Source organism: Vulpes vulpes, chromosome 15 (assembly GCF_048418805.1).
Source record: "Vulpes vulpes isolate BD-2025 chromosome 15, VulVul3, whole genome shotgun sequence".
Classification (NCBI taxonomy): domain Eukaryota; kingdom Metazoa; phylum Chordata; class Mammalia; order Carnivora; family Canidae; genus Vulpes; species Vulpes vulpes.
The window spans coordinates 108,008,440-108,031,704 of NC_132794.1; positions in this window are offsets into that span (position 1 = coordinate 108,008,440).

Sequence of the window (23,265 nt, forward strand, 5' to 3'; positions counted from 1 at the left end):
ACACTTCTCTGGAGGGCTTCCGTTCTTCAGCTCTTCTCTGTACCGAGAAGTTTAGCTCTTGACAATATATTGCTTTGTGCTCCTCTGCTCTCCCCAGCTATGCTCTTCTAGCTCTTGTACCCCCAGGATGCCTATGACAGCACTATGTTTATTGGCTTTCTAGAATTAGAACCCTTTATCCTTGATCTAATGTTGTGACCTCTTTCTCGCCTTTGAGAATAGTCTACTGCAAGTATTTAAAGTTACAAATCTAAATTAATTTTATTTGGAAATCCTTTCCTCAATTTCTTCCCCAATTCTTCATTTGTAATGTTTTAGAGGTTTGAAGTGATCTCTACTTTCCAAATAGGACTACCTCAACTACCAAACAGCATCCAAAGCTAGCCTAGCGTAGCAACTGTGTCGCCAACATTATCCTGGTTGTCATACACGTTTGTGGAGTCACATGTAAAAATTATCGGAAATCAGCCCAGTGCTAAACATCATCTTTTGTAATTCGCACTTGCCCTCAGGGATAGTTACCATCATTGTCTCAATATTGTGAATGAGGCTAAGTTGCTTGCCCAAGATTATACAATGGGTAAGAGGCAGAACAAAAATTCTACCCCAAGTCCATCTAGCTCCAAAGCACCGGCTTTGAAGCACCATGCTGTGACACCTCTCATCAGTTTTTGATGACTCCTATTTGGTTCTATGACATCCAAATAAGCCCAATGTCTTTCTCCACCTGGCTGTGATGATGATTCCCAGCAAATGTATCACGTATGACCTCAACTGACTTCTCTAGTTCTTGCTTCTTTGCCTGAAGCATTGTTTATCTCTGGACCACCATTCTGCTCCTAGGAAGATTTTGCATATGATATGATAGTCCCTCCCCAAAGAAACAGAAACAAAAGAACATATCCAGAGCTCTTCTCCAACACACTGTCAATAATCTGGGCTAAAACACATGGATTCCAAGCGGACTCCATCTCAAGCCAACTCAGAATATTAGATTATGTTGTCCTCACTATGCTGCAATCTTTTTAAAATTAATTTATTTTTACTTTTTAAAAAAGATTTTATTTATTCATTCGAGAGAGAGGCAGAGACACAGGCAGAGGGAAAAGCAGGCTCTCCGTGGAGAGCCCGATGTGGGACTCGATTCTGGAACTCTGGGATCATGACCTGAGCCAAAGGCAGATGCTCAACCACTAAGCCACTCAGGCATCCCTACTTTTACTTTTTTTAAAAAAGTAGGCTCCACACTGGGTGGGGAGTTGCAGAGCTTGACCTCATGACCTTGAGATCAAGATCTGAGCTGAGATCAGACATGGATCCTTAGCCGACTGAGCCACCCAGACACCCCTGCCATCTTCAAAAAAATAAAATAAAATGACAAAGGTTCCATTTCTCTTTTGATTTGTATGATAAGTGGGCTTTATTTGATTATTTGCCATCATCTTTATTGATAATAGCTTTAAAAGTTATAGTATCATTTTGGGAACATGGATTGACAATACAACTCCCTCTCTGTCTCCAAAGAGTATAAATACTCAGCTGTGTTAATGTATCTCCCCTCATTTTATGTTACAAGGAATATTCATGCATATACTATCAATATCCAAACAGGATACGTTAAATTCTGCTTCTGGGGAAAAGCTGTGAAGGGTCAAACAGGCAATTAAGATCTTGTCTGCTCTTAAAAAGGATGTTGTTTACTTCCCCCCTCAAGAAAGACTCCAGATGGAAACTGAGATTTACAAAAGATGAAACTGCTCCCTGAGTCATTTCTTCAGGGCTGAAGTTAAGCTCTCGTTAAGTCTGAAAATGTTGAGAAGATGCTTGTTCAGATCTCTCAAAGATTTATGACACTACTAGCTAATTTCTGCCTTTCCCCAAATCTGGGAGGAGTAAGTGAATATTTTCTCTGCTGAAGCATTTAGAATGGGTAATTGCTTTCACGCCAGGCATTTTTATGAAATCAAATAATAAACAGGGTCTTAAATTCTTTGTTTCCCTCAAGTTTCATGAGCTTAAAAGAATTTCTGTGGAGAATTTTATTTCTTATGCTGCAACTTTAATAACTCCATTAAAGCTTTTGCTACGCCCCCAATACCCAGCTGTGTATATTTGGGTGTGGATTGCAATTTTCTCCGGCCACAGCTCAGAAGCAGCTTCTTAAAATGTTTAACTTCTTTGAAAATGTGAAACACAAGTTTTTTTCTCGGAAAGTAATAAGTACGTATTGACTAATTCAGAAGTCTGCAGACCTTTTTTTCTGTAAAAGACTAGATAATAAATATTTCAGGTTTTGCTTTAATGTATCAAATTTACCCAGGTAGCGTAGAGGCAGCTTTAGGCAATCCTAACCAATTAAGGATGACTGTGTTCCAATAAAATTTTATTTATGAATATTAACATTTAAATTCATGTAATTTTTGCAAGTCATAAAATACTATTACTATTTTGCTTTTCCTCAATAGTTTAAAAAATGCAAGAACCATTCTTTGCCATTGGACTATGTGAAAAACAGGCAGCAAGCCAGAGTTGATGACTCAGACTAATTCATTGAGCCAATAAGTGTTTTTTGAGCATCTAAATGTGTATGGAGAACAAATAGATGCCTCACCTGCCTTATGTTACTTAGGGAAGAGAAAATTATTTGGAAAACTTGAAAACAAGGACATCTTCAAGTTTAGGGGAAATGATAGCTACAACTAATCATGTGCCAAGCAACATCTCTGAAAGTGTTACCACAAGCCTTTCTCTAGAGTTACTCTGAATATCATGAAAACCTGAGGTTTGACTTGAAGTTGCTGGCATCTTCAGCATCTTGCAGAAATTCAAACTATTTTCCAGTTTGTGAAATGCAGAGATTTGCTATCACTCAACAAATTTCTACTAAAAGCTATAAGCTTCTAAAGAGCAGGGCATTTTACTTGATGCATATCACCTCTCCTAAGTGCAACTGAGCCCAATGAGAAAAGACCAGTAAGTAAATGCGCTCAGATTTCCTTAGAATGACCTCGAGAAATATGGTGGTCACCAGTTCCTGTATCTATTTAAATTTAGATTTATTCTACTTCAGTCCCAATTAAATTAGACACGGGGATGGAGTTCAGGCTTACCAGTCTTAAAGACCCGCAGGTGATTCTAATGCTAAGTTGGAGTTGAGCAGTACTAGCCACACCGTGGTTCTCTGAATATTAGAGCAGCAGCTTCAGGATCCCCTGGGAAGATTGTGAGGAATGTGTGGTCCTTACCTAAGAACTTGCTAGAAAGGCAAAATCTCAGACCCTACCCACTAAATCAGAAACTCCAGTGGTGGTTGTAACCGGCTTGAACAAGTCTTTCTGGTGATTCGGAGGTCAGCTAGCTTAGAGACCTCTGGGCTACACCAAACAGAGCCTTCTCAGATTTGTGAAAGACCCATGGCTGCGCAGGGATGAAAAGGCCGAGGTTTCAGAAAGTGCTTGGGTGGCCATGATGTTAGATGGAATTCATCGACCCAGACAGGCCCTCTGGCCTGCCTTCCAGGACAGTGAGTACCAGAGGGAATACAAATGCATGTTTGGGCTATTTTTTTCAAATTATGGCAATCTGATAGGTCCTCACTGCTCTCATAATGTAATATATGGAGACGATGATTATTGTTTTAGAGCTGGCATATTTTCATCTCTAAGCTGGTTCCATTACTGAACTTTAATGACTCTTAATGGTAACACCACTGAAATCTGTGCGTAGATTTAATACGTGGAAATTATCCTCTTAGAACAACTACACAATAACAAACCATGAACCTGTGTTCATTCGAGTTCCTAGAACACGGCTTCTCAGAGCCCATCAGGAGGTGAGCACAATAGAAGCTTCACCCCGCAGACTTAGGGTCTTGGCCAAATAGCCATTTCTTTCTCATTTGTAAATGCTGGGGCAGGTTTTATGCAACCTTCCTCTGGGCAGCGTACAAATGAAAAAGTCTGAAAATCGTTGTTTTTCTCTCAAAGTGCCTTTTAGAAGACCTGGCTCTAAAACCAAGCACCTTCATTTTACTTGATTATTTGCAACAGGAGATCTTTTAAAAGCCATGTCAGGGAAGGAATATAATTATTCCCTTTGGGTTTGCCTTGGCTCTCTGTTGTGATTCACTAGCAAGGATTGGATATGCTCTGTTGACCATGCACTAGAAAGGCACCGGCTTTGTGCTATTTCTCCAGGACTGGGAGATTTGCACTGATCCATCACAACTCCAGAACTTTCTGAGGCACAGGTGTTCTAATCCTAGCCTGAGCCAGGGGCACACCTGTGCTGCAGGGCTCCTCAGTTCCAGCTGCTACCAGTGACTTCTTCATATCACCTACATGTGCTGGGATGGTCATTTCAGAAAGGATCATGAAACACATCAGGGAAAAAAAATGACACTCTCTAGAACCGTCTTTGTTTTCTGGTTCCTGAGATCAGGAGCATTCATCACATCCACACATAGTTATCAAGTGTCTAGAGGATAAGATTTCACAAAGGCTTATGGATACAAAGATGGATAGAGATGATCCATGGCCTCAGGGATCTTGCATTCCAGACCCCAAACAGGGTCACTAAAATGAGAATAATACAGGGGTGCTTGGGTGGCTGAGTCGGTTAAGCATCTGACTCTTGGTTCTGCTCAAGTCATGATCTCTTGGTCTGGAGATCAAGCCCCTAGTCAGGTTCCTTGCTCAGCAGGAGTCTGTTTCTCCTCTGCCTCTTACCCCACTCTCTCTTTCTCTCTCTCTTTCTCTCTCTCTCTACCCTCCCCCCAAAATAAATAAATCTTTTGAAACCCCCCCCCCAAAAAAAACAAATGAGAACAATACAATGTGATCATTGCTAAGGGTGGCTAGTGCCTTAGCTCAGAAAGAATGTAGGAGAAGAGTCCCTCCTAGGAGAAAACAGGAGGCTTTGCTAAGCTGCTGACTCCAAGCTGAGGAGTCTGAGGGGCAGGAAGGCAGTGGGAGGGCGGATGCTCCGGATGGAAGGATCAGTGGTGACAAAGGCTTGGAGGTGCGGGGCAGCATCTACTCCCCTGGTCCAGTATATTTGGATGTAAATTGCAAGGTGAGGTGCAGCAAAGACCGAGGATGAGAAGCTCCTGCAGCTGAGTTATCATCCAACATTCAAGGGGGGAGCCTTTGAAGGGTCCTGAGCAAGGGAGAACATGGGAATAATAGTAATTCCCAGCAGCATTATTAACATTTATGCCTGTCATGTGCTAAGCACTGTACGAAGCAATTCAGTTAAACCTTACAACCACTTTAGGAAATGAATATTCATTTCTTTCTATGTATGTATGAGGAAACAAATTCAGAGAAAATAAAGCAGCTGGTCTATAATCACTATTTACCAAGAAGTAGTGAAGTCCTGACTGAGAATCAACTTGGTCTGACTCCAAGGCCTGAGCCTGTAAACCCTTTGGCAGTTTGGGGTCCATGGAAGCGCCCAAACTAGCCAGTCGGGAGAATTATTGCTCTGGGCACCATGCAGAGCCTTCAGAACTAAAGATGCCTGAAATGTAGAATCGTACAATAAAAGTTATGTCCTTCTGAACTATGCAAAAATCACATGACAGCACTCATTCATTGTACGCATCCAAGGAATTCATTCATTCTACCATATGCCGGGCACTGCACAAAGTCCTGGAGACTCAGAGTGAACAAACCACGTCTGGCTGCCCCCAGTGCTCCCAAAAGCTTCCATGGTAATGGGAAATTCAATCATTAATTACCTACTCACACGAATAAGTTTTATATTAAAATCATGACTTGTGCTCTGACGTCAAGCCTTTCGGAGCTTTGGGACCATGTAACAGGTGGGAAGGTGGTGGTGGAGGGGTCCAGTCTAGAGGGGGACGACCTAGGAAGATCTTCTGAAGATGAGGTCTGAAGAGTGAGCAGTAGCTGAGAGTTGGCCAAATGGGGAGGGAGGATGCTCCTCGCAGGTGGAGCTGCATGTGCCAGTGTCCTGTGGGGAGAAGGGAGATGTAATTGAGAGAAAGCAAGCTAGTAGGGAGCAAGGAGAGTAGGATGGCAGAGGAAGCTGGAAGGCAGGTAGGAGATGCTCCAAAGGCCTTGACCCATGGAAAGATCTGGGCCTTTGGAGTAAACCACGGAGTCTCAACCTTGGTACACATTGGTGGAACCTGGCACCTTCTAAAAATACCGAGTTCTGAATGCTGCCTCCTGAGATTGATTTTAATTGGTCTGAGGTACTGCTTCGGAATTGGGATTTTAAAAGGTGGTCTGGTAATTCTAATGTGAAGATAAGCCTGCAAAACACTGGATTAAAATGTTTTAAGTGCATATATAGCATCTGATTTCCATTTTGAGAGGTCAGTCTGGCTGTCCTTAGAGAATGGATGGGCAGGGCAGAGGAGGGGAGCTAATTTGTCTGAAATTGTTAGATAGTTGGGAGGGGTACTTTTCCCTCTGTCTTTTTTCATTTTGTTCCTTTTATTTAAAATATATATATATAATATATATGTAACATATATATAATATATATATTAAGAGACAATCTGTCTCTTTTTAAACGTAAAAAATTGGTCTGATTTCTGCTCATTGGAACAAGGCAAAACAGACCTCCTTCCCCTTCTATGAGATAGCTTTTCAGTAACAGAAAATGATGATTATGGTCCCTTAAAGCGACCTCTTTTACACTAGATGCTTGAGCTGTTTTGCATGCCATGGGTTCTAGATCCCTTCACTAAATATGGTCTAGGTTGTCACTGACACATATTCTCTTAAAAAGTACTACTCTTTTATTACCCAATGGTTTCTTTCTCTATTTTAATAAGCCATTTCAATTGGTAAGGAAAAATGCTAAAAGACTGTGCCAAGAGCAAAGCTTGGATTTAAGAAAAGTTACCCATTTGTTTTCTACAACAAATGATATTTAAAATGATGTAAAAAGCACTTCAAGTTTTACTCTTGGCCTTGGGAAGAGTTAAAGTCAGCATTTTAAATTCTAACTTTCCTGTTTGTTTTGCATGCTTAATTAACATAATTTAGTTTTAGCAAGAAAGTGGAAGCTACATGGAGGTTTTTCCCTTCATTTCCTAACCTCCCACCCCCCCCACCCCAGAATGAAAGCTTTATCCATTGGAAAATTTGGCTCAGCACAAAAACAATCTTTCTTTCTCTGTCTTTCTAAGTGTGTGTGGGGGAAATGGCATCACTACCATTTATGGAGTTTTCATGTTAGTTGTCTCATTTAATCTCTACCACAACTCAAGAGAGAAGCATAATTACTTTCTCCATTCTATAGACGAAGATGGAGGAGTTAGAGTTTGCCCAAGATCACACTTGCCCCTAGCGCCCTGGTCATCTGTCTTTCCAGCATAACAGGACACTCCTAGCCTCTGTGTCTTTCACCTGTCTGTACCTGAGGAGGTGATTATAATGGAGCCTATAACATCCATCATCATGCACAGTTATTAACCACCGAGTTATTGTTTCTTCCTTATGTCTCTGCTGTTTATTTTCTCTATCTGGACTGTAAGTTTCTTGGGGGAAAGACTGTATATTAGGAGTCTCTGCTTTTCTGTAGTGCCTAGCACCTTTCTCTCTCCGTGTGAGAGACCATCACTGTTACTCGAATAAATGAGTAAGTGAATGAATGAACAGCCAGTTCTGGAAAACATGCTATACAAACCTTGGAAAAATCCCTGGCAAGCTGGGTGCAACCAGGATTCCTGGGTGCACAGACCTGAGTGCTGCCCACTTCTGGGCTCCAGCTGGATCTGTGCTGCTTGCCCGCCTCCTGCTCTGGGCATCAGCAGTCTCCTCATCTGTAAAAATGTAACACCCAGCTTGGAGGATGGTTGTCTTAAATGAAATAATAGCCTTAAATCCCTTAACCTAGTTCCCAGCTTGCAGTCCCATTCACATACATGGTAGCAATTAGTGTTGTACCAAATATCTGAATACATGCTTTACTGTTCCCCAATATAATTCCCAGACTCAATCTCCTGAAATCACTGACATCTGTTTACTGAATTCTGATGTGCAGGCAGTAAGGCTGCACAGTGGTGAACACACAGGCTTGGCCCCTGGCCCCACAGGGCCTTTGCTCATGCAAAAGGTGAGATCTGTAGGACAGCTATGGTCCACTCCTACTGATGAGAACACAGGGACTGAGGGGCACAGCCAAGGCTGGCCATTTGCTGACCTGACCTCGGAGCTGTGCTCTGTGTGCCCCATGGGGTGGCAGCCAGGTATGCATGGGCACATTATTCTGTGGGCAGTGCTGTTTACAAGCCAGGGAAGTGGTGTTTATTTTAAATACATTCATGTGCACACAAGTTAATTTTGCTATAGCCATTAGCTTTGATTTGTTTGATGTTAAATAAGCCTGAATAACATGACACAGTGTAATATTAAGTCCTGTTTGATTCCTCAGAGCCTTTACTGTTCATGAGTAGCGGTGGATACTAACTCAAAAGGACTGGGATGCATTATTTGTATTTATATGTATATGTCAGGATTGGCAGAAATGTAAAATATTACTTTGAATTGCATAAGGTATTCCATTACAGGTCTGCTGGCAAGGTAATTTGTTTTGATGAAAAAAAAAATTTTTTTTCCTTTCCCTGCCAACATCACCCTATCATCTGCCCCTGAGATAGGCTAGGTACCTATTTTCCTTTCCTCTTCTAAGATTCTTTATAACAGATTGTGTCTCATGTTCTTATTTGTTTCGGCTTTGATCCTTAGTGGTCTCTCATCTTAATGATCTTTACAGTTCTGTAGATCAAATTGACCCATAATTATGTTTGATTGTAGCGAGTGACCTTTGGAAAGAACTCAGAATTTAGACTTAGATTTTTTTTTTGCTTTCTTCCTGCCTAGGCACTGATGAGCAGTGCTTCTAACTTCTCTACAGCCAACTCAGATACCAGGGTCTCAAAAATATGGACTGATTTCTTTGAGGAAACATACATTCTAGAAGCTTATGGCCTCTAACAAGTTTAATCCAGAGATAGCTACACACTGCCTGGATTACAGTTTAATCATGGAAAGGGGAATTGGAAGACCTGGCTGTGCCATTTACCTGTCCTGTAATGGTCAACAAATTTGAAATTCTTGAATTCTTGATTTTCATGTCTTCAAAATGGAAAGAATGATGCTTCAGAAGGTATGAGGGTTGGATGAAATTATGTCCTTAGATGTGCTAGGGGGTGTCTTAACCCTGGGACAGAGTGACCAGTTCTCACATATCACCAATTCCTTGCTTTCTTCGCTTCTTCAAAGATGGGAGGATTCCTAGGTAGTTGTGGCACTCTTCTATCCACAGAGAACCGAGCCCATAGACTACATCAGAGATGTGATGTATGGCCTCTGTGAAGATGATAGAAACTGGTAAGCCAAATGCCTATTAAAATAAAAAGAATTATTTCAACAATTATCCATGAAGGGAAATACTAGGGCAAACGAGAACTAAAAAGGTATGAGTTTGGGATGATTCACCCAAGCTGTTTTCCCAAATCACAGAAAACAATTAAAAAAAATCCTAAGATCTGAAGTATACTCCATCTTCCCATCTCTCTCCCATCTATGGTGAGATTTATGGATCAGAAGGCTGAGTAAGCGAAGGCACATGATCAAGTCATTGCGGGCAAGCTGTGGGTCCATTTCACAACCGAGGCAGGGATGGCCAACAAATGAGAGCACCAACACAAGCTTGTCCTCAGAGTCTGTTCACAGGAGCACCAATGGGTAGTTCCACCTGGCACATCCTCTCCCGTGAAGGGCTGAAGCAGAAAACCATGAGGCTGGGAGGTAAGTGTGGCTGAGTACCTGTCTGCAGAGGACCATGATGGCAGCACCTGGCAAGCCAGAGTGTGTGCAGTCCAGGGGCTGAGGACTTGGTCTGGGGATGACCTGGAGCCAGGCTAACGTGGCCATGTCTCGTACTGAGAGTTTTTGCGCCTTTTGGACTCCGGCGTAGCTTGTCCTATATCATAAAGTGAGCTCTGACCTCTTCTCCATGCAGTGTACTAACATGGTGGTTTTAAAATTATTCATATGAAAATAGAATTTATGGAAGGAAATTTGGAAACTATAGAAAAGTCAAAAGTAAAGTAATTTGTATTACCATGTAAACCTTTTACCATTTGGTTCTATTCTGCACTTAGCTTTTAAAATATGTGGAGGGATGCCTGGGTAGCTTGGTTGGTCTGATTCTTGATTTTGAATGACCTTGATGGCTCAGGGCATGATCTTGGGGTCGTGAGATGGAGCCCCATATCGGGCTCTGTGCTGGGTATGGAGTCTGCTTAAGATTCTCTCTCTCTTCCTCTGTTCCTTCCTTCCCCCTCTCTAAAATATATTGATACTCGGAGATTTGATTGATTGATTGATTTTATTTTTAAATATTTGTATTTATTTATTCATGAGAGACACAGAGAGAGAGAGAGAGAGAGAGAGAGAGGCAGAGGCACAGGCAGAGGGAGAAGCAGGCTCCATGCAGGGAGCCTGACATGGGACTGGATCCCGGGTCTCCAGGATCAGGGCCTAGGCTGAAGGCAGGTGCTAAACCACTGAGCCACCCAGGTTGCCCGATACTCAGAGATTTTAAAACAAAACTAGATTCAGGGATCCCTGGGTGGCTCAGCAGTTTAGTGCCTACCTTTGGCCCAGGGCGCGATCCTGGAGTCCTGGAATCGAGTCCCACGTTGGGCTCCTGTCACGGAGTCTGCTTCTCCCTCTTCCTGTGTCTCTGCCTCTCTCTCTCTCTCTCTATCATGAATAAATAAATAAATAAATCTTTAAAAAAAAAAAAACTAGATTCTTATTGCACTTCCAGTTTTCTTTTTTTTTCTTAATCATGTCTTGAACATTCTTCAAAGTTACTAAAAATTCTTCAGAAATATGATTTTAAATGTATCCTAGGACCCTCCCATGGTGGCAGCTGGCCTGGGGAATGAGAATGTTGCTCAGCGGGCTGTGATATTTCCAAATCAGGGAAGTGGCATTCACATTAAGTGTGTTCTAGGCCTGGGTGTTAATGCAGCTGTAGTCATCAGCCTGATTGATCGAACACACAGCCATTGCTGTATGAATGCATCTTTGTTAACCATTCCTCTATTATCGGTTATTTATATGCCCTCAGATATTTTACTGCAAATAAACATTGCTATGTTTTATTTAACACTATAAATAAAAATGAGACGGATTAGGTCTTGTCCCTCCTACAAGTAACATATACTTAAACATGTAAAAATTAAGACTGTGGCTGGGCTATAAAAATCAACCAACAGAGCAATGAAATAGAAAGGACAACCAAGGAAAAGGCCCTAATATATATAATGTGTGGTAGGATCAAAAACAAAAACAAAAACAAAAACAAAACAAAAATGCATCTCAAAGCAGTGGGGAAAGAGTGATTATTTCACAAGTGGTGTGGGAAAACGTTAACCTCATACTGTAGCAGCAGAATACATTCCTGGTAGGTTAACGAACAACATCATTAAAAATTGAAATCATAAAAACACTGGAATAAAATCTTACTGACTTCTCGGGGTTTAGAAAGACTTAGAATGAAAGCAATGGAAGAGATCAAGAAGGAAAACAACACATTTGCCTCCATAAAAACATACAACTTAAGACATAAACAAATAGGTATTTGTTTAGTTCTATAGGTACCACGGATAAGCAGTGAATAAAATAAGTGCAGTCTTTTCAAGGATCTTGCCTTCTATTAGAGGAAGACAGGCAAAAATGAAGAAGTTCAGACAAAAGAAAGCGGCATAGGGGAAAGAGGATGGACATGCTTCCTTCATCTTCTCAGCTGTAGTCATCTGCAAGGTATGTCCTTTGATTTTAATTGTATTGGTAGCTACCATCATATTTGAAAAAGACCTTTTTAAGTTGTGGTTCTCTAATCATCAAAGATAAGAATGAAATAGCCTTTTGGGGATACCTGGGTGGCTTAGTCGGTTAATTGTCCAACTTGATCTCAGCTCAGGTCATGATCTCGGGGTCATGAGATCAAGCCCACTTCAGGCTCTGCACTCAGTGGGGAGTCTGCATGAGATCCTCTCTTCCTCTGCCGGGCCCCCTCTCTCTACTCTGAACACAGGCACGCAGGTGCACATGCGCACGCTCTCTCTCTGATTAAGTAAAAATCTTTTAAAATCTGTCTTTTTGTTCCCTCCTATGTTAGATGGAGAAGTTGGCATGTTTTCACCATCCCCCCCTTCTTACTTCCTGTTCTCTATTCATGTATGTTGTGATTGTAGACCTACATTCCATACAATTTTTACCTTTCCTTTCAGTAATTACATTTGAAAATTTGATTTGTTATCAGATTTGCAGTTGGACTCAACTTTTCAATTTTAGGACTCATTGCATACAGTACTATTCCAGGATTTTAAGGATTTTAAGTATCTTTCATTCCTGCTTGAAGTTGGGGCCCATCTTTAAGTGCTTTTTTTCTCAAAAAAGTAAAGATGTATCTTTTTTCTCTCTCTCTTTTTAAAGATTTTATTTTGGGGGTGCCTGGGTAGTTCAGTCGGTTAAGTTCTGCATTCAGCTCAGGTCATGATCCCAGAGTCCCGGGATGGAGCCCCAAGTCGGGTTCCCTGCTCTGCGAGGAGCCTGCTTCTCCCTCTCCCTCTGCCACTTCCCCTGGCCCCACTTGTGCTCGCTCTCTCTCATTCTCGAATTCTCTCATTCTCTTTTCAGTAATCCCTACACCTCACATGGGGCTCGAACCTACACAACCCCAAGATCAAGAGCCACATACTCTACCAACTAGTCAGCCAGGCATCCCAAGATGTATTTTCTCTCAGCTCTTGACTTTGTGATAGGTCTTTCTCTTAGCTTTGCATGTCAGCAGCAACCTGTGTGGAAAATCCTTGGAAACAGACTTTTTTTTGTCATTACTTCACTTTTGAGCATTAGAGAGGACAAAACTCATGCCAGTGTAGTTTTTAACCCTTTCTTGATAATCTACAGTTTGGTTTGTTTTCCTGTTTTAGATTCCTGTGGAAATAACAACAACAACCTTAATTTTTAGGCAGTTTTATGTTCACAGAAAAATTGGGAGGAACGTACAGAGATTTCCTACATACTTTCCGCCAGCACACGTGCACAGCCTTCCTTATGGTCAACATTCCCCCACGGGATGGTACATATATTACCACTGATGGACTTATATTAATACATCTTTGTCCAAAGGCCACAGTTTACCTTAGGGGTCCACTCCTGGTGTTGTGCATTCTGTGGGTTGGGACAAATGTATAATGACATGTATATCCACCATGAGAGAATCATACAGAACAGTTTTACTACCCTAAAAAAAATGTTCTCTGCTTCTGCTATTCATCCCTCCCTTTCTGATAATTGGCTTTCTCTCCCTTTGCCAAGATGGCATGAAAAACTAGACTTTCCCATTACACCTTGCTACTGGGGCTCCAGTCTCTGGCCAACTGGTGCTTTATTCAAGAGAGAATAATTCCCAGCACACAAACACCACTTCCTATCCCTTCCTCCCCCCACCACTTTGTGCCCTGTTATTTATTTATTTACTTACTTACTTACTTACTTATGGATGTTTCCTTTAATGTTTTGATCATAAGTAAGGAGTGCTGAGGCTGAGGGCCAAAAGGGGATGTCTGATGGGTCTAGGTCTACGCTGCCCAACTAGTGGCCACATATGGTGATACAATTCAAATGTAAATTAATTACTTTCAAATTAAATGAAGAATTCCATTCCTCCCTTGTGCTAGGCACATTTCCAGTGCTTAGTCGTCCCAAGTGGCTAATGTGCTAGACAGCACAGACTGTAGAACATTCCTATCCTCACAGAAAATTCTACACTTGCAGCAGAGAAGAAAATATCTCTCTACTTTTTCTTAAGGTTGATAAGTTTTCTCCATTTAATGCAACACAAAGCACATGTTGGCTCAGATTGTGGGTATCCGTTCATCTCTGTGTCCTGTAAATAGCAGGAAATTCTCTCAAATCCTTGTGGTAGATTGACTGTCAGTTTTTGTGGTTGTTGTTGTTGTTGTTGTTTAATGTGTCTTGTAAGTTTTCATTTTTCACCTGTGCTTTCAATGGCCTTTTAGCAAGAGGTTGGGAGAGGCTCCATCAGGGACTGCTGGCCACATCCTATATTTACATTGAATGCTCGTAGCAGAGATTTTGAAAACTCAAATAATGTATTTGGCAGAGTGTGAACTGCCTCTCCCCCTCTTTGGGGGATTCTCTACTAATTCTGGGTCATTCCAACTTGATCAAGGCAAGGTCCTTCTTTTGCAGAGCCATCTCCACACGTGGAAAATGGGAGGTTTTGCCAGGGAGTGAAGACTAGATTCACTGGGCACAAGTATGGATTCCATTTAGGAAGCAGGGAGGGAGGATGTTGCTTAAGAAGCTTCTTCTAGTAAGATTGTGCAGGGTGGCTGGGGGAGCAGAAGGGCTGAGGTGGAAGGACAGAAGTCCCTTCCACCACCGTTGACTTCATGTAATTAGGGCCCTGCCCTAATTGATGTGATGGGAGGAAGATGAAGCGTCTAGAGGAGAGATGTGCCACATGAAAGGCACATCTTAGTGATTGGCTGGCCCTGTGGAGCTGAGGGGCAGAGGAGTAGCCCATGCTCTGCACCAGGCTGATGGCTCCATGAGGGTGGGGACCACGTCTGTTCTAGTGACCTTTCCATGCTTAGTACCTGGCGCAGGTCTACTACATAAGGAGAACGCAATACATATTTCTCAGTAAATAAGTGATCTTGTGGCAATTAGGTGTGGTGCAGGTTCCAGATGACTCCTGGTTCCAAATGTGATACAGAATTGTGGAACTGTCCTCTGGGAAGAAGAACCCAGAGTGGAATGGGAAGTAGAGCTGTTTGGGAGGAGAAATGATGAAGTGCATCGCAGGCAATGCATTAGATTGAGTCAGGTGAGGTCAGAAAATGTGGGCTGTGTTACCAAGACTTCTGGTTTCCCACACAAGGTGGACAAGAGGTGGGTGATAAGTCAGAGAAAGAATAGAACAGTCAGATTAAGACTTGAGTAGGATTCAGGAGATCCAGATTTGATGTCTGGCCTTAGCCACCAACTAACTTGCTTTCCCATTTTGGATGTTTTCTCATCTATACAAACCTGGGTTGTGTTAGATGGATTCTAAGCACCAGTTTAGGACTAGAATTGTACATTGTATGGGATGCTGTGCTTCAGTGATGCTCAGGATGATACCTGGAGAGTAGGCAAAGGTGGCCTCATAGTGACCAGTAGTGAGCCCAGCCCTGCTTTTGTACCAAGATGGATGGCTCCCTCTCCTGGCTGTTGATTCTATACAGAACATCCTAGTGCTCTAGAGATGGGGTATTAATGGGTATTTTGCACACACAGCATATACACGATTCTATGTTCAAATAAGTTTGAAAACACTTAATAAAGTTAGGAGATTTCTTTATTACTGCACTTTTTGTAGCCTGTAATATGCTCATTTTCTCTCTGGGAGAGAATATCCTTACTAATGTGCTGGATACACTTCTTTAAAAAAAGAAAGGAAGGAGATTGCAATCAGGCAAATCTCAGCATGAGGGGAGGGACAGCTGACTTCCTGCAGGCTTGTTGAGAGCTCTTGAAGATGCCCTTTGGTAAGATAGCTCTTACTGGGGCTACTGAGGATGAAGATTAGTAGGGTAAGCCCCTCTGTCATCTCTTGGACCCAAGCACCTCTCACAGGCTAAAGGAAGCTTCTATCATTCTGTATGCACATCTGCTCCCGGCATCCCGAAAAGAGATCTGGACACACAGGTGTCCCAGTTTCTCAATGTATTTGGCTCCCATCAGTCCAATGGTATTAACAACTTAGCCATATTTACCACTAAGCCCATGTCTTCCTCACTCCCAATCTCGTCCCTTGCTCATTTCTTGCTTCGTGGGCACTTACATTTTTGTAGCATGAAGTAATAAGGACCCTGAGGACTTCCAGCTCTAAAAGCTGTGGTTGATTCAGTAAATTTGTCACCAGACAGGAAAACTCCCAAGTGATATGGATGCTTTCCATGTCTATTCAGCCAAAGGCATACTCGGGAAGTGATCTCCTATACCTTCAGCACAGGGTAGAGGTGATGGTAAATGGGGCTGGGTACCTACTGGCTCTTTGATTGCTGACTGTGTCCCTGGTTTCTGATCACTTTTGGCATGAGATGAATGTCTTTAGTCAGAAACAAAACTTCCTCCATGAGAGCCATTTGCTAGGTCCAATCAGCTAGCTCTGGCCAAGCAGTTGGTGAAGCGGATTTCACCAACTATCTGTACTATCTTGGTTCGTTCTCATCCCTCCCCTTTGTAAGACTGTCTTCTCAGTTTATACAATTTCAAAGGCTACCTATCCTTGTCCCATAGGATGCTGAGAGGAGAGAAAGCCTTTGGGTCAAAGATTCTCTGAAGCTGGAAGGGCTGGCGATTATAGAGACAACCAGCAGCTGTAGTGTCATGGGTGCAAGACATGGGTGGACAAAGCCCTGAGGGAAGAAATCCCCTGCATGTCCTAAAAATGGCATCTGGAGTCTTGGCACTCGACAGTGAGAGGCCTTTTTAGCTGTAGCTCCCACCTGGTAACTGTGGACTCCGTGAAGGGATGTCGGATTCATCTCTATCCCAAAGCATCACCACTTAGTAGGTCAACAACTATGAAACAATATAAACAAACAGTTAATAACTACCACTTTTCACACTGCTTGCTAGGCTTGGTGCTAAGCATACCGTCGTTGGATTCTCCTATCATCCCTGGGCAGTAGGCATTAGAATCATCTTCCCTGTCAAACAGGTAAAGAGGGGACAAGAGAGCCAAAGTCATCTCCTGGGGGCTCAACAGCTGTAGATGGCAGAGCCTAGGTCCCGAAGCACAAAGTGAGAGCTCTTGATTGCAGGCGGTAGAGAGTGAAGGTGGAGAGGAAATATCTGGGACATAGGATTGGGTGGGAAGGGGAAATCTCTTCCTTAACCCCAGTTCAAGTCCAAGTTCAGCAGTGGGAACACAGGAGACAGGAGGGAAGTTCCCCTCATCAGGCATATGCTGGAATCTTGGTCCTTGGCTTGCCTCCTGGCACCCCTTTGGAAACTCTTCTCCTTACCCTGGCGCTCCAGTGCCTGGGCTGCACGTCTTTCCCTGTAAGTCCAGGCAGACACAGCCACGTGGTATTTTATGCTCAGGCACCGGGGTCTGTGGGACACCACAGGCAGTTGGAGTCAGCCCCCCCATTTGACCGCTGAAGGGAGGCGGCGCTGCTCCTGGAGCTCAGGGGCGAGCTCCTTCCAGAAGAAAAAAAAGAAACAAGCTATGAACAACATGCCTGTCTGAAATACTGATGGATGTTTTTAATCAACTTTGATGTAGTATAATTTATAGTCAATATTTTCAGCAGTAAATATCAAAATAAAATTTAGCCAAATGGAGATTTCTGCCTACAGACTCAATACCTGTCAGGTGGAGAACAGCTTTTGACTGAAACAAATTCAGTGGTTCATTTTTCCCAACTAAGAATACAATCATGGCAATTAAAAAATTATCATTTCCGTCTTCACTGAGTTCATAGGAAGGCATTCAAACTTTGCCAAAAGGTGTATTTATTTATTTTTTTCTTGGTGGGTTTCACCTGCTTTTAAGAAGTATTCCCCCATAAATGTTTTCCAGTTGCTGTTTTCATGAAGACTTAGTTTGTCTTCAGTTCTACTTTAGTTGCATTAAATAAATAGTCTTCCATAAAAATTGTTTTATTTTAGTGTCGCTAAAACTTTTAGTTTATTTCATTAGGACATTTAGTTAATGAAGTGCTTTCCCCAGTGGTAGAAAAGGTTTTAAAAAGGTAATTAAGGTCCAGAAGATCTAACAGTGAACTGATACCTGGAGGGGCCTCTGACAGGTGAGTCTAGGGTGCCACGTAGATTTTTCTCCCCGTGTAGAAGTCTGCAGCAAATACCAATGTGGAATGGTGAATTTTTCTGTTTGTATTACCCCTGTGGGTTAGGGCTTCCTGGTTTGTTCTCAGCACCAGCTTCCTATTTCAGAGGGAGGGAGAGAAAAAAAAAAGTAATTTTGATACAAATATATCTCTGCATTTTAATTTCGGAGCTTGTATCCTATCCTGTCCCTACTTTGAAATATATTCAGCTCAAGAAGATGCTGTCAAAATGAGTTACATTAATTTATCTTTCCAGATGAAGGTGTTTCTAACAGAGCAATTATATGTTTGTCCAGCCTAAACATTCACCTCATTTCCATCCAGAGCCTCTTCTACTTTGCTGGCAAATGGAAGATAGAAATTGGTTATCTCAGCTCTGAGAACAGAGGATGTGTTTAAATTACATAAAAGATCCTTCAGGCCAGGGCATCGAGAATGCCAAAGCAAAGCAGCCAGAGAAAGGAGTTAGCATCCTATCATTCACCATCTCAGGGTAAATTTTATTCTATTTCCTCTGCCTATTATAACCTTTCTCATGAAAATGATTCTCCTGAATCTCAATGTTCAATCTATCCTCATTCCGATTGTGTGGCATTCTCATGACAAATAATCAAAGAAGTCAAGTTTATATTCCTGTTTCTTAACATTATAGGGACTGAAAATAGGACGGGGTGATTCCGTTTATAAGATCTTTACATTGTACCCAGAAGTATGAATAGGACAAAATAAAATTGGTTTGAGGGGACATGATCAAATCACCATTTCATAGTTATCGTGCACTTAGTAAAGTGGTCCGTGACACTAGCGAAATGAAATTTCGCCACTTCAACTCAGGAAGTCAGCGGTGGTCAGTATTCTCTGGCTCTTACAAGTTGGGATCATAATGAAGTACAATTTGATGTTTTACAATTACCACTTAAAAATAATGAATTCAAACTTATCTGTGGTCTTCATCAAGTGATGTCACTTCTCAAATTGTGAAGCCTACAAGGCATTTCGATGACATTTGGGAATTTTATTATGCCCTTAGACATTAAAAATTTTCACATTGCTTTTTTTTTTTGAAAGTTACTGTTAGTTTTTTAAATAGTAGTTTAAAAATCACAGAATTTATGTGTGATGTATCTTACCACCTCCCCCACTACTGTCCATCTCCAAAGCTCTCCTCCTAGAGGCAACCACTGTCAACACTACTAGCTATATTCTTTTATATTTATCTGCATTTTTCTAACTAATACATTTCTAGTGCTATATCTTCACTTGCTGGTTTTAGGCAATATCTACTTTTTGGTGTGGTGGTTGAGAATATTTAGCTCTTTTACTATCATTACCCATTCACCACCTCCAGTTACCCCAAAAGAATTATTTATAATTCCTGATATCATATATTTAAAATGTATATATTGTGACCACGAACAGTGCTTACCTCACCAGGTGAAATACTATGACCATGTTCTCTCTTGTAGAGTTTTGTCTTTCTGGGAGTAGATAATTTCTATGGTTTTCTATTGTTTTCTATTGTCGATTTTCTTGTCAGCTTATTTTAGGATTTGTCATATTTTTTTTAAAATACTGGATAATTGTCTTAGTCAGTTTGGGCCGGTCTAACAAGGTGTCAAAGACAGGGTGGCTTACAAGCCACAACTAGAGGCTAGGAGCCTGGGATCAGCGTGCCAGCAAGGTCAGGTGCTGGTGAGACCCATATCCTAGAATATAGACTGTTGATTTCTTATTATGTCTTCACATGGTGGAAAGACTATGGGAGCACTTCCTGGGGTCCCCTTTTTAGGGGCACTAATCCCATTCATGAAAGCTCCACCCTCATGACCTAACCATGTTACAAAGGCCCCACCTCCTTCCTAATGACTTCACACTGGGGATTAAGATTTCAAGAAATGTTATGAAAGCTTTTATGAAATTTTTAGGGGACACATTCAGTCCATAATAATTATCAGTCCCAGTTTTCCCTGGTGATCTTCCCGCAGCTCTCTATGTTCTCAATCCAATGTCCATTGATTATTGTCCATTCATCTTCCAATCATCTCCAAACATCTTCTCTCATGCTTCAAAAAGAAATTTCCTGTAGTTGTCTACTATCCTGTCTGCTACTGAAAGGTTTGGAAACATTCTAATTCCGGCCTTTTTGCATGCAAACTGTTATTTTTCCTTCCTGAAAGTTTTTAGGGTTTTTTCCTTTTATTTTAGTGTTCAGTATCTAGCATATCATGATGAACCTTGGTACTGTGTCCTGCCATTCATTGGGCTGCATACTCACGAGGCCTTTGCAAGCTGAAGACATGAATTGAGTCCTAAGAAATTTTCTCATGTTATTTCCTCAATAATTCCTTTCTGCTTTCTCTGACCTCTCATTTTAGAAGTTCTAGTGCTTGGACTCTCACAGATATATTCTCCAATTGCATTTCCATCCCTTCTGCTATTCACATTTTGTTTTATTTTCCTAGGTGACTTCAGGTTGGTTTCTTTAAAATTACCTTCCAACCCTTCTCAGATTTTTTTAAACTTTAGGTTAATGTATTTGCTATTTTTAGTAGGTTTATTTCACATTCTATTTGTTCTTTTTGAAAAGCATTTTGTTCTTGTTTTACGGATAGAATATCTTCTTCATCTGCTTGGGGATGGTAATAACTTTTTTAAAATCAAGAATGATAACTATTTTTTAAAAACTTTCTTTTGCTTCTGCTTTGTCTATTTCCTTCCACCTTTATTTTCCTTAGATTTTTTTTCTTTCTTATTGGAGGCTTTTCTCAAATTTCCCTTTGTCCACCTTTTTTAAAGGGATAAGCTCTAAAAACTGGTTTGGATCTCTGTTTGCCTTACTGTCAGAGTGTGGAGGGCTGGTTAATAGGCCAGGTGCAATGCAGGGAATGCAGAATGTTGGTATATTAAAGTGTTTTCTCTGGGACCATGAAGTGTTTTCCTCAGTGAATATGCCAATCTTCTGCCTAGGGAAGTGTGTAACTTGTTTTAAGTCCATGAGAGCAGACCTTGGGAAGGGGGCTGGGCATTCTAGTGCTGAAATGCTGTTTCTGACTTAACTCTCTCTATCCTATTTTTGTCCCTGTGTCTCACTCCTTCCTTCCTGGTGTCCCTTAGCTTAGAAATTTCTGGATACATTTCTTTAAATACTAGGCAATCTATGTTCTGTAGGGGGAAGGCAGGTATAGCTGTGGTGGTGTGGGATGATGCAGAGTGGTTGTCCCCTTCCCCCCCACTCTGCATAGGCCACTGACATCGTTGTTTGGTTCCGAGTCTTACCTCTGCTATCCACAGTCTCCAGTATCAAGCTCCCGCTCCTGGAGGGTTCTATAGGATGGTCTGGCTTTCGTATGGTCAACAACCTCCCCTTTCCGGGCATCTTTCCTGCAATACACACAAAGGTCGCAACTTCTTGCCCTCTGGTCTTATGATTTCATCTGTGTTCTACCTTCCAGAAAACACTCTGACATTTAGCAAGAGCTATTTTTTCTCCTCTCCCAATCTTTCAGAACTTGTGACTTCATATCTCCAATTTTAGTAAATTTAGTGGGATTTAAGGAGCGAGAGGAGAGAAACAAAGCTCGTGTCACATTAAAGTGAAAGTCCCTCTAGTTTTGTAAATCAAATGAACACTGACTCTGAGGTATCCACGGAGGAGAGAGAGCTAATGTCAGTTTGTGTGGAGGCCTTGTTCTGGCCCTGGGCCTTAACCAGGACTCAAGGGCTTCGCTGGGTGCCTGGAAACCAGAAAACAGCCACGAGACTTCTGTTCTTCATGGTCTGGCCAGGATTTGCTTCTTTCACAACAGCACCATGTGTGATTGCTCTATTTACTTTTTGTATTATTATAGTTCTCAAATTCTCACTGTTTTCCTCATCCAACAATGTTCTAAGGGTCAGGAATGATGTGTTCCTTATTTACTGTTTTGTTCTCGGCTCCTACTTTATGCCGGTCGCGTCTTTGGAATCAATACATATTTGTTCGATGAATGAATACATGTTTTTAAACAAGCCATTTATGTGATTCTGATGCTATTGTCCACTGACCACATTTTGATAAACACTACGGAGTATTTTCTTGCCCTCTTCTGAAATCAACAGTCCTCAATTAAATTCAATTTGATACCCTCCAACTCAACTCACATTTTGAGCAGCTTCACAGGGCAAGGGCTACAACCCTTTTATTCTCTTTTTAAAAAAAAATAGGGTCCTGGCCCCTTCTATTCTGCCCTAAAAGACTCACCCATGCAAGAGGGCAAGCACACCCACTCCAACCCTGACACACCAGCAGAAATATGTATCCAACAGGTGTGACTGATTTCTGGCTCCTTAGCATCATTTTTCCTCACTAAAAGCACCATGGAGTGTTTTCTGAAGAAGGGATGGTTTCCTTTCCACCCTTCTATGGTTCTACTTGTTGGTCCCATTGAGGTGCTGTCCATCAAAGCTGGAGCAGCCTCCTCATCTGGATATGGCCACTTGGATTCCTTTCCAGGTTACATCTCAAGTGAATGATGCTAGGAAAGTCCGAGCTAGCCAAGGACCTCCATTCCAGCACTGGAACCCAGGGAAGAAGGTTCAGGAGGTAATTTTTCCTCCTTTCCTCACACCCCAGAACTTCCTGCCTCCCATCTTGTCATGATGATTCCTATGAAGTCCTGTGTCTAGTTTCCCATACGAGCTGCCTCTTTCTCTCTGGCAGGAACTTCCAGCTAGGTTCTCTGTGTCCCTCTCCCTCAATAGCAACTGGTTGAATTGAGAGTGACAATATACCTTCCCCTAAGGTGACATTTCCCACTTCCCAGATCAAGTGCCAAAGTTCTAACCAATGGGATGTAGATAGAAGTTAGGTAGATTTTCTAGTAAAATTTCTTAAAAGAAGTGGCCTGCCTCTCAAGCATTTGTATCCCCACCTCCTTAAGGAAAGCCTTCTAGGTAAGGACAGATACCACGGATCCCCTCCACCACCCCCAGGCCTAGCCACGTAGGCATGCCTCATCATGAGAAAATGGACAGATGCAAAAATACTAATTTAGGCAACAGATGATCCGATTCATCTCAACATAGAATGTTTCACATTAGCCCAAATACTGCTTACTTGGTTTCTTTAAATATCTGGATCCCTTTCTAACTTAGTTACATTTAAAATAAAATTTCAGAAGCTTTTTATTTTATTTTATTTTTAATTTTTTTATTTATTTATGATAGTCAGAGAGAGAGAGAGAGAGAGAGAGAGGCAGAGACACAGGCAGAGGGAGAAGCAGGCTCCATGCACCAGGAGCCTGACGTGGGATTCGATCCCGGGTCTCCAGGATTGCGCCCTGGGCCAAAGG